At 40.6% G+C, this 13,671-nt stretch overlaps 1 protein-coding gene across 1 annotated transcript in view; it reads left to right on the top strand.

The window, feature by feature from the left end:
- LOC145528444 (uncharacterized) overlaps positions 1–8,757 on the top strand; it is a 28,835-nt gene extending 20,078 nt beyond the window's left edge. The window contains exons 2-4 of the mRNA XM_081546774.1: positions 5,350–5,997; positions 7,900–7,941; positions 8,532–8,757. The gene's annotated coding sequence lies outside the window, so the exon portion shown is untranslated. The remainder of the gene's footprint in view (positions 1–5,349; positions 5,998–7,899; positions 7,942–8,531) is intronic.
- Positions 8,758–13,671: the final 4,914 nt, after the last annotated feature.

Below are 13,671 nucleotides of genomic sequence, written 5' to 3'. Positions count from 1 at the left end.
ATGCTGAGAAAGATTAAGGGCAGGAGGAGAAGGGGACAACAGAAGATGAGATGGCTGGATGGCATCACCGACTCAACGGACATGAGTTTGGGTAAACTCGGGGATTTGGTGATGGACAGGGAGGCCTGGCGTGCTGTGATTCATGGGGTCGCAAAGAGTCGGACACAACTGAGCGACTGAACTGAACTGAAGTGAAAATCAAGGAAAAATAAACCAAAGAAAGAGGGCTGCAAATTTAGTTGCACTATACCCCTAATAGTTCAGTTGCTTGAGAATCCCCCTGCCAGTGCAGGAGATGTGGGTTCAATCCCTAGGTCGGGAAGATCCCTGGAGAAGGAAATGCTAACCCACTCCAATATTCTTGCCTGGAGAATCCCATGGACAGAGGAGCCTGACGGGCTACACCACAATCTGACCTTACTGCGTCCCACTGATTAGGTGACATGGAAACTTGTATTTTAGTCCATTTGATTACAGTTAATCCAAGTAAGGAATGAGACCAGTCTCTTTTAGTAAGGTTGCTTCGGGGGCAAAACAACTCAGTCTGTCCGATTGCACTTTCTTCCTCCAGCTTATCTCCAAGGTAACCATTTGGGTACAGGAAAGGGACCCTGGTGACCTCAGGATACTCTGGTCTCATGCTGGTCCTCTGCTCTGTGGGAGCTGGTGACCACTGAGACTCAGCTTGTCTTGGCCTGGCTTCTAGTGTCCACAGCTGACCCTGCAGCTGCTCTAACCTGCAACCCAGTTTTATTTGTCTTGATCAGAGCTTGAGGACACAGTTCAAGTGCTCCAGCTGGCATGTCCTCACTGTAGCTTGCAGTGATCCATGGGCTCCACTGAATCGCTACCACATTGTCAATCTGGCCCCTGAACAGGAGGTCCAGGCAGTGGGTTTGCCTCACTCCCACCCAGCAGATCATGGCTCTCAATTCTACTTTCCTAGGGGCTAAAAGGGGCTTCCTTGGTGGCTCAGACAGTAAAGAATCTGCCTACAGTGCAGGAGACCTGGGTTTGATCCCTGGGTTGGGAAGATCCTCTGGAGAAGGGAACCACTACCCACTCCAGTATTCTTGCTTGAAGAATTCCGTGGATAGGGGAATCTGGTGGGCTACAGTCTATGGGGTCTAAAAAGAGTCGAACACAACTGAGCAACTAACTGTGTGTGTGTGTACAGGGGCAAAAAAAGGCTCAGGAATGAACATTGCATCTTTTCCCTGCCGCCCTAATTTTAGACCAATCCCCTTGAGAAGGAGGTGAAAAATTCACTCTTTCCTCTTCTGGGAAGATATGCCTCCTGTCTTAGGGAAGGCTGCACAGGAACATTACTTAAGAAGAAAATAAAATACATCCGTTTATTGTGTGCAAAAATATTGTCACCAATACTTAAAGCGAGCAAAAAGTAATCTAAGGATGATAGTAAAAATGCAGTAATAGCTTAAGGAAAATTGCTTGACTAAATCATCCAGGAGAAATACAAGAATTTGGAGAAAAAAATCTTCAACATTTTTCTGGCAATTCTAATATAAATCTAACACACACCCCAAAAGGTGTGCAAATCCTGAAAGTATAGCTCAGTGAATTTTCAGAAGTCAGTCTACACTTCTACAGCACCCAGATCTAGAAACAACATTAACAGCACCCAGAAGTATGCCTCCTGTCATTTCCACATCTTGACATAACACCACAGATCGGCTTCTTGTTTTTGAACTTTACATAAGGAGGATCACGTACTCTTTTGCGTCAGACTCCTTTTATTCAATATTAGGTTGGAGAATGATTCATCTGTGCTATTATATCTGTTCATTTTGTGTAGATTTCCATTGTGATAATATGAGACAATTTACATCTCTGTTGAAGATCAACACTTGGATACTCTCTGTTGTTGTTGTTATTGTTCAGTCGCTAAGTTGCATCCAACTCTTTGTGACCCCATGGACTGCAGCATGCCAGGCTTCCCTGTCTTTCACCATCTCCTGGAGTTTGCTTAAACTCATGTCCATTGAGTCAATGATACCATCCAACCATCTCATCCTCTGCCTCCCTCTTCTCCTCCTGCCCTCAATCTTTCAAGCATCAGGGTCTTTTCCAGTGGGTTGGCTCTTCACATCATGTGGCCAAATTATTGGAGCTTCAGCATCAGTCCTTCCAATAAATATTCAGGGTTGATATAGGAGTGACTGGTTTGGTCTCCTTGCAGTCCAAGAGGTTCTCAAGAGTATTCTCCAACCAGTGAACTTGTTCAGTCGTGTCCTACTCTTTGCGATCCCATGGACTGTAGCCTACCAGGATACTCCATCCATGGAATTTTCCAGACAAGAGTATTGGAGTCGGTTGCCATTTCAGCTTCAGTTCTTTGGCACTCAGCTTTCTTTATGGTCCAACTCTCACATTCATGCATGACTACTGGAAAAACTATAGCTTTGACTATTCAGACCTTTGTCAGCAAAGTGGTTATCTCTGCTTTTAAAAATCTTAGTAATCAAATGCTTATACTGCCTAATTTGCTCAAAGACATATGTTTATTTTAAAACACTTAAATCTAGCTCTTACCACATGTCAGGCAATATTCTATCATGTCAGGCTTTATTACATTATCTTCATGGCAACTCTGTAGACGTCATGATCCCCAGTTTATAGATAAGGAGACTGAGGCATATAGAGGGTAAGCAACTTACCACAGGTCGAACAATCAGTGAGGGGCAGAACCAGAGTCCAAACCTAGGCAGTGTGGCTCTAGACTATGTGTTCTACACTCTGTGCTAGCGTAGTGTTAGTCACTCAGTTGTGTCTGACTCTTTGTGGTGCTATGGACTGTAGCCCGCCAAGCTCCTCTGTCCATGGGATTCTCCAGGCAAGAACATTGGAGTGAGTTGCCATTCCCTTCTCCGGGGGATCTTCTCGACCCAGGGATCAAACCTGTGTCTCCCACATTGCAGGCAGATCCTTTACCATATGATACTTTGTGCTATTCAACTTCAAATTATTGGTGCAACCAGGGTGAATTAGAAATGGAATTTTTGAACAAGAAAGTTGTTAAAAATAAGTGATGATATAGTGTTGTTTCTGACCAGGGTTCTTGGCCTTCCCCAATCAATAGAAGTTAATCAGAGGCCAGACAAGAGATTCCGGCGAGGCTTTATTGGGGTCCCTGCTATAGCATCAGGGAGCAAGAACAAGCAACAGGTTCCCTTGTTTGCTCCCCAGGGAAGGGGGACAAGCTTGCTCCTTATTTGGGGTGGCGGTACAGGTGTGCAGAGACATTACTTTACCAACAAAGATCCCTCTAGTCAAAGCTATGGTTTTTCCAGTAGTCATGTATGGATGTGAGACTTGGACTATAAAGTAAGCTGAGTGCTGAAGAATTAATGCTATTGAACTGTGGTGTTGGAGAAGACTCTTGGGAGTCCCTTGGACTGCAAGGAGATCCAACCAGTTCATCCTAAAGGAAATCAGTCCTGAATATTCATTGGAAGGACTGATGCTGAAGCAGAAACTCCAATACTTTAGCCACCTGATGTAAAGAACTGACTCACTAAAAAGACCCTGATGCTCGAAAAGATTGAAGGTGGGGGGAGAAGGGACTGACAGAGGATAAAATGGTTGGATGGCATCACCAACTCAATGGACATGAGTTTCAGTAAGCTCTGGGAGTTGGTGATGGATAGGGAAGCCTGGCGTACTGCAGTCCATGGGGTCGCAAAGAGTCAGACTGAGCGGCCAAACTGAACTGAATGGGTGTGTCCAGGGGTCAGGCTGGAGGGACGGCTTAGATGGTTTGCCCACCCCTAGGTGGTGCTGTGTGCAGGGGCATGCACAATTGTCTCTCAAACCCCTGTTTTTGCTCCAGGCTCTTCAGAAGTGGCAGTTGGTTTTTGGGGTCTCTTTTTATCTTTTGGGTCCAGAGTTTGCCCCAACTACTGCATGTATGCACTTATTTTTAGTCCCATAACAGTTTCTTCATATTTTGTTGCTCATGGAGAAGTGTGTCCAGGTGCAAGCATTGCAGCAGAAGATCCCATGTCCCAGACCTATATCTCAGTGTCAGAAGGAGAGGGAGGGAGGAAGGAGAAAAGTGATTACCAAAAACAATAACCTTAGCACTTATGGGTATATGCTTATTGGTATTGTTGTAGCATCTGAGTAAACTATCCTCAGAGTGCCCTGACTTCTACCTGATTGACAAGTCTAGTTTCTCTATACACTCCCCTTTATGTAAATTTAATTAACTGAAAACCCAACATTTGTGTCAGTTATCCTGGCCCATGATAATGTGTGCTCTTATGGGATCAGAGAAAGGAGATGAATTTTAAAAATTATTTATTTGGCTGAGCTAGGTCTTAGTTGCAGCATGTGGGATCTAGTTCGCTGACCAGGGATAGAACCTGGGCTCCCTGTATTGAGAGTGTGGAGTCTTAGCCACTGGACCAACACGGAAGTCCCAGGAAGTGAAATTTTGACAGAAGATGACAGATTCTGGGAGTCCATGAGAATTTTATTGTATCTGGTATTTGGAAGAAAAATAATGAGAAGGCAATAAACCACACATAGGGCCCCAGGGCCTGCCAGTGGGCAAATGTTTGGGTTAAGAAACCAGGGCTATTTGAAATTACAAACCTCAACTTTCCCTTATTCAACTCCCATAAAGCTAGATCAGAAGGAATGCTATTGCCTGAGGGAACTTAAGAAATAGAGCTCAAAGGATAGAGGACACAGACAATAAATACCTCCTCTTCCCACGCAAAAGTCCCACGCACCTCAGCAAAAAGATGCCACGAATCTCTTTGGGATGGGTAGACATGTCCCCCCTGTCCCTCACGTGGGTCGAAGACTAAAATTGTGTTTGAGCCATTACATTCTCATTAAAATCAGTAAGAGTGGCTCCCGGGTGAAACCAGGAGAGAGATATTCCTCATAGAGATGAGGCATGTCCATCTCTCTCAGAGCTGGGGACTTAGAGAGCTTGAGCTGGCTTGGTGAAATAAAAAGCCATCCTCTCCCTTGGTTTTTTTAACTTTTTATTTTGTATTGGGGTATAGCCAATTAACAATGTTGTGGTAGTTTCAGGTGGACAGCAGAGCACCCAGCCATACATAAACATGTATCCATTCTCCCCCAAACTCCCCTCCCATCCAGGCTGCCACATAATATTGAGCAGAGTTACCTGTGCTAGACAGTAGGTCCTTGTTGGTTATCCATTTTAAATATAGAATTGTGTACCTGTCCATCCCAAACTCCCTAACTATCCCATTCCCCCATCCTTCCCCCTGGCAACCATAAGTTCCTTCTCTAAGTCTGTGAGTCTGTATCGGTTTTATAAATAAGCTTATTTATACCATTTCTTTTTAGATTATGCATATTAAGGATGTCATAGGATATTTCTCTTTCTCTGTCTGACTTACTTCACTCGGTAAGACATGGTCTAAAAGGATACACGTACCCCAGTGTTCATTGCAGCACTACTGACAATAGCCAGGACATGGAAGCAACCTAAATGTCCATTGACAGAGGAATGGATAAAGAAGATGTGGTACATATATACAGTGGAATATTTCTCAGCCATTAAAAAGAATGAAGTAATGATATTTGCAGCATAACGGATGAAACTAGAGATTGTCTCCCCTGCTCTTGAAGAGCCTCTAGGGATGGGAGTCAAGTGAAGAGAAGAGACCTCTCAGAGAAGGACCAAGAAGAGGCAGCTGATTCACTGAGCATCCAGGTAACCCACCACCACTCAGCAGAGACCCTGGCAGCCATTCACAGTGGAGCACAGTGGTGGAGCCCTTGGTGAACAAGTCCAGCTTGGGCAGCTGGGACAAGAGCCCAAGAAAAGGGAGGGGACAGTCAAGGCAGGAGGAGGCGGGGAAGTGTTCAAGGAAACATGCCCTGCAAGAGCCCGAGCAGACATGAAAGCTGACAGAACACTAGAGAAGGATGAAAGCTGAGCTGTTCTGTCTGGAGCAGGAAAGCAGAAGGTGGAATTCTGAGATCAAGGAGGTCAGTAGGGAGATGGAGAGATGGTGGGGAAAATCAAGCTGCTTTAGACTAGAGTGACCCTTCACCTGCTTGCTTTTTAATTCCTGGGGCCATACCTCTAGGAAAGCCTTCTCAGAAATTCTTGACCCTAAAGAGGGAGGAGATGGTGGTTTTTAGGGCTCAAGTATGCCGCATATTTCCAAAAAGTGTTAATGCTCACTTGTAAACAGGTGAAGTGTGGGGAGAAAATTACTCTATAGGCTCAGAGGTCTTTAGGAATAAGCCTCTGCCGTGTGTTAATGTTATCGTAGTGAAGTCTGGTGAAGACTTGGAGTGGTTTAAAAGATTTGTAAGTGCAATCTTGGGCCATTCTGACTTTTACCCTTCCCCTCTTCCCTGGAGCTCAAACTCAGGTCACAGGCATAATTGCAGCCTTATGAGTCAAGGATATTATTTCACATGCTTATCAGTTTCTGCTGGACACGTGAGTCTTTTTCCGCCATTAGCTTCTTGACCTTAGCTTCTATTTATACTCACAATACTCATCCTTTCAAATAGAGGGTAATCCAATAGCAGCTACTTTTTCACATGCTCCTGAAACATAAAAATCCTAAAGACAGAAGCAGTCAGCTCTTCACTGCAGCAGTATTGTAATCAACAAAGCTGGAAGCAGTGGAAATTTCCAGCAACAAAGAAATACATTAAGGTTTTGTACACTTGATGCAGTGTGAGAATGCAGTCATGAGAATGACAATTACAAAACTGTGTAGCGACCTTGGGAAAATTTTAGTATATAATGTTAAATGTTAAAAGCAGGATACAAAAAATTGCATATAGATTACAAAATATAAATACAACCTTGTTAAAATACACAGGAAAACATCATAATGGAAAACATAAAAGTTATTAATGTGGTGAAATTATGGATAAATTCATGATGCTATTGCCCCAACTTAACTGTTTTGTTATATTATCTTTCTGTAAAAGTTTAATTTTGCTGTAAATGAATTATAGGTTTATTGTCTTTAAAAAAAATCTAAGCACAAACTTTCGTGAAGTTAAAAAAACAAAAAGAAAAAATCATAAGGACGTAGTAAGTATGTTTTATATTTTTCAAATGTCTTTTCTTTCTTTAGCATTAATTTCCAAAATAGATGTTTTCCTCATTCTCCTGACTGCCTTTTCTAGAGTTTTACTAGATGTTTTTTCTGCCAATAGGTCTTTTTCTTATAAATCCTCACATTTGTTCTAATTATAAACCAGCACACATGGTGACATATATTACTTTCCTAGGCTGAATTCCAGAAAGTGATGACAAGCGGAGAAAGAAGAGCTCCATAAGTAATCTGAATTTAGTCTCTGGAGATGACATTACAAAGATGACTAGAACATACTAAATCACTTCAGTCGTGTCCAACTCTTTGCCTTTGCTGCTGTTTTTTTTTTTAATCCAAAAAGAAATTTTATTTCTAGCTGAAGCAGGTCCCAGCGGGTTCCCCCCTCTACTAAATTATTAGCTTCTTTGAGGAAAGTAGTATGTTCTAGTCATCTTTGTAATGTTATCTCCAGTGCCTTGCACTAGGAGTAGGAAATGAGTGTTGAACGGAATTAAATTGTATTTTGTCAAAGTAGAGGTGATAACCTCACAGCATTTCAGGGCAAGACAAAGAAAGAAACCACATCTTATGACAGACATGCAGGTGTCCTTGCTGTAACTTACCAGTTAGCCAATTCAATTATTATATTGTAGTCAATTGTAGTCAAATCTCACAATATTTTTACCTTTTTCTTTTTTTATATAATTTTTTAAAAGGTTGTTTTGATGTGGACCATTTTTAAAGCCTTTATTGAATTTGTTACAATATTTCTTCATCTTTTTTTTTATGTTTTGGTATTATGGCTGTGATGCATGTGGGATCTCAGCTGCCCAACCAGGGATCGAACCTACACTCCCTGCATTGGAAGGTAAGTCTTAACCATTGGACCACCAGGGAAGTCCCCTACCTCTTTCTTAACCTCAAATGAGAAGAGTAATATAAAGTGAGTGGAATCACTCACAATCCCATCATCCTGCAATATAGCAAATTAACAACAGTGGTTATAAACTTTATCTTTTTTATACATATAATATAGACATTTAAAACAAAATGGTGTCCTCTTGAGCCCATAGGAAAAAATGGTATGCTCTACATTTTGCTCTGTAGCCTCCTCTTTCACTCAGCTTTATGAGTTGAGAACACATTCTTATACCAATAAACATTCCTCAGTAGATATTTATTGTTCTGGCATATGGTTGGTTGTACCATAATTTACCTAACCAATCATCTATCTAGGCTGTTTCCATTTTTTAAACTTATTATCATGCTTTGATATCCGTGGTGGTAGTGATTATATTCTATGTATGCTGAATCACTTCAGTCATGTCCAACTCTTTGCAACCCTATGGCCTGCAACCAGCAGGCTCCTCTGTCCATGGGATTTTCCAAGCAAGAATACTGGAGTGGATTGCATTTCCTTCTCCGATTTTATTCTATACTTTGATCTTCTTTCCTCAGGATAAATTACCATACGTTGAATTGCTGGGACAAAAGATACATACATTTTCAACTGTGGAACACACATTTCTGAGTCACTCTTCAGAAAGGTTATACTTCTATGCATTCGCTGTTCATGTCCTGTGTCCATTTAAAAAGGATGTAAGTGGGTATTTATCTTATTGATTTACAAGGGCTCTTTGCATATTAAGGATGTTGTTCTCTTGTCATAAAAGTTACACAAACATTTTTTTCTAATTTGTCTCTTTACTTTAAAAAAATATTTATTTTTATTTGCTTATTCATTTGCCTGCACCAGGTCTTAGTTGCAACACATGGGAACTTCAGTCTTTATTGTGGCATGTGGGATCTTTAGTTGCAGCATGCAGGATCTAGTTCCCTGACCAGGAATCAAGCCCAGGCCCCTGACAATGGGAGCACAGAGTTTTAGCCCCTGGACCACCAGAGAAGTCCCTGTCTCTTTACTTTTAATATTAATATTCTTTATTTGTAGATGGACAGAAGTTAACATTTTTTGTAGTCAAATCTGCTAGTATTTTTATTTTATGGATTTAATCTTAGTGTTATGTTTAGAAAGAAATTCGCCACCTCAAAACCAGATCATTTCACTTGCACTTTATTTTGTTTCTTTTGTCTTCTTATTTTTCTTCTTTGTTATCATTGTCTTCTTTACTACATAGACTTATTCTTTCAGGTATATATTTTTGAGAGTGCAGTATAATCTACCTCCAATAAATAAATGTGTATATGTAATTAAGTCTCTTTCTAGATTGGCTAGTCTGCTGTATTTTTCTATTTCCATATCAGTAATGTATAATAAATATATTTATTGAGCACTTAATGGGGCTATTCTAAATGCTTCCATATATTAATTTAGTTAACCCTTATATCAACTCTGTGCAGCGGCAAATTTATCATGAAACTAATGAAGTTTAAGCTTCAGGGCCCCTCACTTGCACAAACTTCATCCAAGAGTCTGGGAGGGGCCCTAGTTATTCATATTATGTTCTGTTTTTGTAAAATTTGCAAAACAAAGTATTTTAATGATGGTTGGTTAAGACTAGAGGTTCTGATGAATCTTCCATCACAATTTCCTATGTCACTGGGAGGCACTGGAATGGCCTCTGGCCTTAAGGAGAAGCTGAGTCAGGGATACATTTAGTTAGGTTTAGTAGGATAGACTCATGTAGTCATCAGTCACTTTTGCTGGATGCCCCCTGTAGGAACAGCTTCCAGGAATACTTCTACTGCCTTTGTGGCAACTTACCTGGCATCATGATACAAAGGTACAAGCCAGCACTCTTATTACAATATAAATGGATCCTCTGGGACTCAGCCCCAGTGGTATGCGGGCAGTGGAAAAAAACAAGGTTAAAAATAAATAATAACAGATTCTGTGGGAAATTGTTCCAACCTATCAAAATGTAAAATTGCAAATGGAGGAGGATTTGGTTTTTATCAACATCTGATCAAAAAAGAAGTCCTCTCTTTGGTTGGGGGAATATTCTTGATAATTCATTGGTTACAATGATAGCTAATCATAGCCTTTTGTGACAGGAGTCACACGAAATAGAGTTTATCAGAATTCCCGTTTGTTGGGCACAGACCTCTAGCAGTACTGTAAATGTCTGTTACACCTCAAACAGAAGGGAAACATTAGAGATAGGTTCCAAGGATTTACAATAATGCTTAAAATATGCATGTTATTAGCAACAAGTTCTGAAAATGCAAAATCTTGTCTAAACAGTCAATAATAAATTTTATGATCCTATTAGAAGAAAAGCATAAATTTTCTGTTCTCTCTCTAGAAAATGATGTTTCAAAATTATTTTCATGCCAGGAGACAAGCAGTACGAAGACAAACTATAGGAAAAAATTATTATAGAAGTTTTTTCAGTCAGTTACTTGATTAAAAAGATTATGTTATTTCCTGGAATTGTGCTGTTTGTGCTATTTGTCAGCTTTTTTAAATGTGTGATTTCTTCCGTAATTAGGCATAAAAGAAGGGTGTGGGAGAAATTGGAGTCATGGGATTTTTTTAATTTATTTTTTAATTGGAGTGAAATTGCTTTACAACATTGTGTTAGTTTCTACTGAACAGAGGGGTGAATTGGCTATATGTATACACGTATCCCCTCCTTCTTGAGCCTTCCTCCCCTCCCCTCATCCCTCTAGAACACTGAGAGCACCTAGCTTCGCTCCCTGTGCTGTACAGCACCTTCCTACCGGCTCTTTCACACATGGTAGTGTATATATGTCAATGCTGCTCTCTCAGTTCATCTCACTGGAGTCTTACACGTTAATTCATGTTTTACTTCCCTGTTTGTGGCTCTCAAAATATTAACATAAAGCAGGGTGGGAAGAACTGGAAAACATTTTTAAAAATAAATAAAACTGCAGCACTCTAGATATCCCCCCAAAGTGTGATTTCTTATTATTTTTTCTCATTATAAACAAATACTTTTCTAACTGATTTTTCTAATAATTTCAAACACATAGAAAAGTTTGAAAGACTTGTGCAATTAAGAACCCATATACCCCAATTTTCTGATTTTGCATTCTTTTTCTTAAAAAGTACCCCCCCCCCACACACACCATTATACACAGTTCAGACTCGTAAAACCAAGTCTACTCTTGACTCTATGGTGTGACTTTTATTGATCTAGTAATAAATTGACAGTTAAGGAGACTAAAGTAGAGAGAGGTCAAGGCCTACACTGTCACATTGTCTTATTGCTATACACTATAATGCCTGCTAAATTTTGTATTATTTCAGCTTCATACCTCATTTTTTAAGAAATTTTATTTGTTATTAAATTTGGGGGGCTGTGTTGGGTCTTTATGGCTGCTCGGGCTTTTCTTTAGTTGAGGTACACAGGCTTCTCATTGCGGTGGCTTCTCTTGTTGCAGAGCATGGGCTTTAGGGCCCACAGGCTTCAGTAGTTGCAGCATATGGGCTCAATAGTTGTGGCTTCCAGGCTCGAGAGCACAGGCTCCATAATTGTGACACATGGGCTTAGTTGCTCCACGGCATGTGGGATCTTCCCAGACAAGGGATCAAACCCATGTCTCCTGCATTGGCAGGCAGATTCTTTATCACTGAGTCACCAGGGAAGACCCCAATAATTGTTGTTTTAAACCACTAGGTTTTGGACAGGTTTGTTGCACAGTAATAAAGAGCCAGAACAAGACCCATGTAACTACCCCTACATACAGAATATTTCTGTTACCCGAGAAGGTTCCCTCATGCACCCTTCCATTCAAAAACCCTCCAAAAGCTAAGTGCTATTCTGACAGTAGCACCACATTAGTTTTGCTATGATGAAGTTTGATATAAATAGAATCATGATATTTTCTTTGTGTCTGGATTCTTCTGCTCAACATGAAATTAATGCATATTATTTCAGTATTTGGGTTTGTTCTTTTTCATCCATTGTAGAAATATACCACCATTTATCCCTTCTAGTACTGATCATCATTTGTTCATTTATTATGAATAAAGCGGCTATGCATATTCATGAACTTCTTTTGGTAGGCATAAGTACTAGTTTCTGTTGGATATATACCTAGGAGTGGAATGGCTAAGTTATAGGATATAGGTATGTTTAGTTTTAGTAGGGCGGTGGTTTTATTTTTTTTTAATTGAAGTGTAATTGCTTTACAACGTGGTGATAGTTCCTGCTGTACAGCAATGTGAGTCAGCTGTAAGTATACATATATCCCCTGCCTCTTGAGTCCCCTCCCCCCCATCTCACCCCTCTAGGTCATCAAAAAGACCAAGCTGAGCTCCCTGTGCTATACAGCAGCTTCCCAGTGTGCTCAGTCACTCAGTCATGTCCGACTCTTTGCGGCTCCATGGACTGTAGCCCGACAGGCTCCTCTGTCCATGGAATTTTCCAGGCAAGAATAGTGGAGTGGGGTGCCACTTCCTACTCCAGGGGATCGAACTCGCATCTCTTGCGTCTCCTGCATTGGCAGACAGATTGCTAACCATTGAGCCACCTGGGAAGCCCCAGTACACATAGTTGTGTATATATGTCAATGCTGCTCTCTCAATTTGTCCCACCCTCTCCTTCCCCCACTGTGTCCACATGTCCATTCTCTACGTTTGCATCACTATTCCTGCCCTACAAATAGGTCCATCAGTAGGGTGGTGGTTTTAAAATATGCCCATGAATTCTTTGATACTACTCCATAAAGGAAGGGTGTGTGTGCCCCCTCCTTGAATTTGGACTGGTCTTAGTGACTCATTTGTAATCAGTTGAATATAATGGATATGGCCTGGCATATGCATGACTTTTGAGGCTAGGGTCTAAAAAAGTTATGCATCTCCACCTGGTTTTCTTGGGACAGTACCTCTGGGAAATTTCCAGCCAGAATTTCTCTAAATACTGTTCTGCCTCATTCTCATTCTCTTTGTAATAGTCCATTTTTTCATTCTGTCTCAGATGATTAATAGACACATACTCTTTTCTGAATTTTCTGTCCTTTTTTCTCTCTGTTTCAATTTGTGCATCTTCTACTGACTTGCCTTCTAGTTATACTAGTCATCTGTTTTGCTGTGTCTAATTTGCTGTTAAACACAATTTGTTATAATGCTTTTCCAGTCAAGAATCTCTGACTCTTTTTTCATGGAGTCTAACTTTCTGGTGAAATTCTTCTCCATCTTCTGTTTTCCTCATCATTAATCATAGCTATTTCACAGTCCTTTTCTGATAAATCCAATAGAACTGATTGGATTTATCCATAGAACTGATTCTGTTGTCCACAGAACTTAATCATCCATAAAACTGATTTCTATTGTCTCTTCTTTCGCCTTCTCTCTCTCTCTTTTTTAACATGCTTCATAATTTTCATTTTTTTCCTGACAACATTGTAGAAAAAAAAAATGTTGAGTCTCTGGATGGTATATCTTTCTTCAAATAGGATTGAATTTCCTTGCAGCAGCTCCTACATATCACCTTGACCCTGTCAAAAGACTGGTTTTACACTAGCTAATTTTTTTCATATTACTAGCCTGTAACCCTTTATTCTAGGGCATGTCCTTATGAGATCTCAATCTAATTACTAAGGCTCTTTCATTTTAGCGGAGCTTGTGAGAGTCCCTTCTACTGCAAGGAGATCCATCCAGTCCATCCTA

The sequence above is a fragment of the Giraffa tippelskirchi genome, chromosome 12 (assembly GCF_054371585.1).
Source record: "Giraffa tippelskirchi isolate mGirTip1 chromosome 12, T2T-mGirTip1v1.2.pri, whole genome shotgun sequence".
Taxonomy (NCBI): Eukaryota; Metazoa; Chordata; class Mammalia; order Artiodactyla; family Giraffidae; genus Giraffa; species Giraffa tippelskirchi.
Note: the sequence above shows the minus strand (reverse complement) of the source record. Positions and strands in the feature narration are given on the sequence as shown.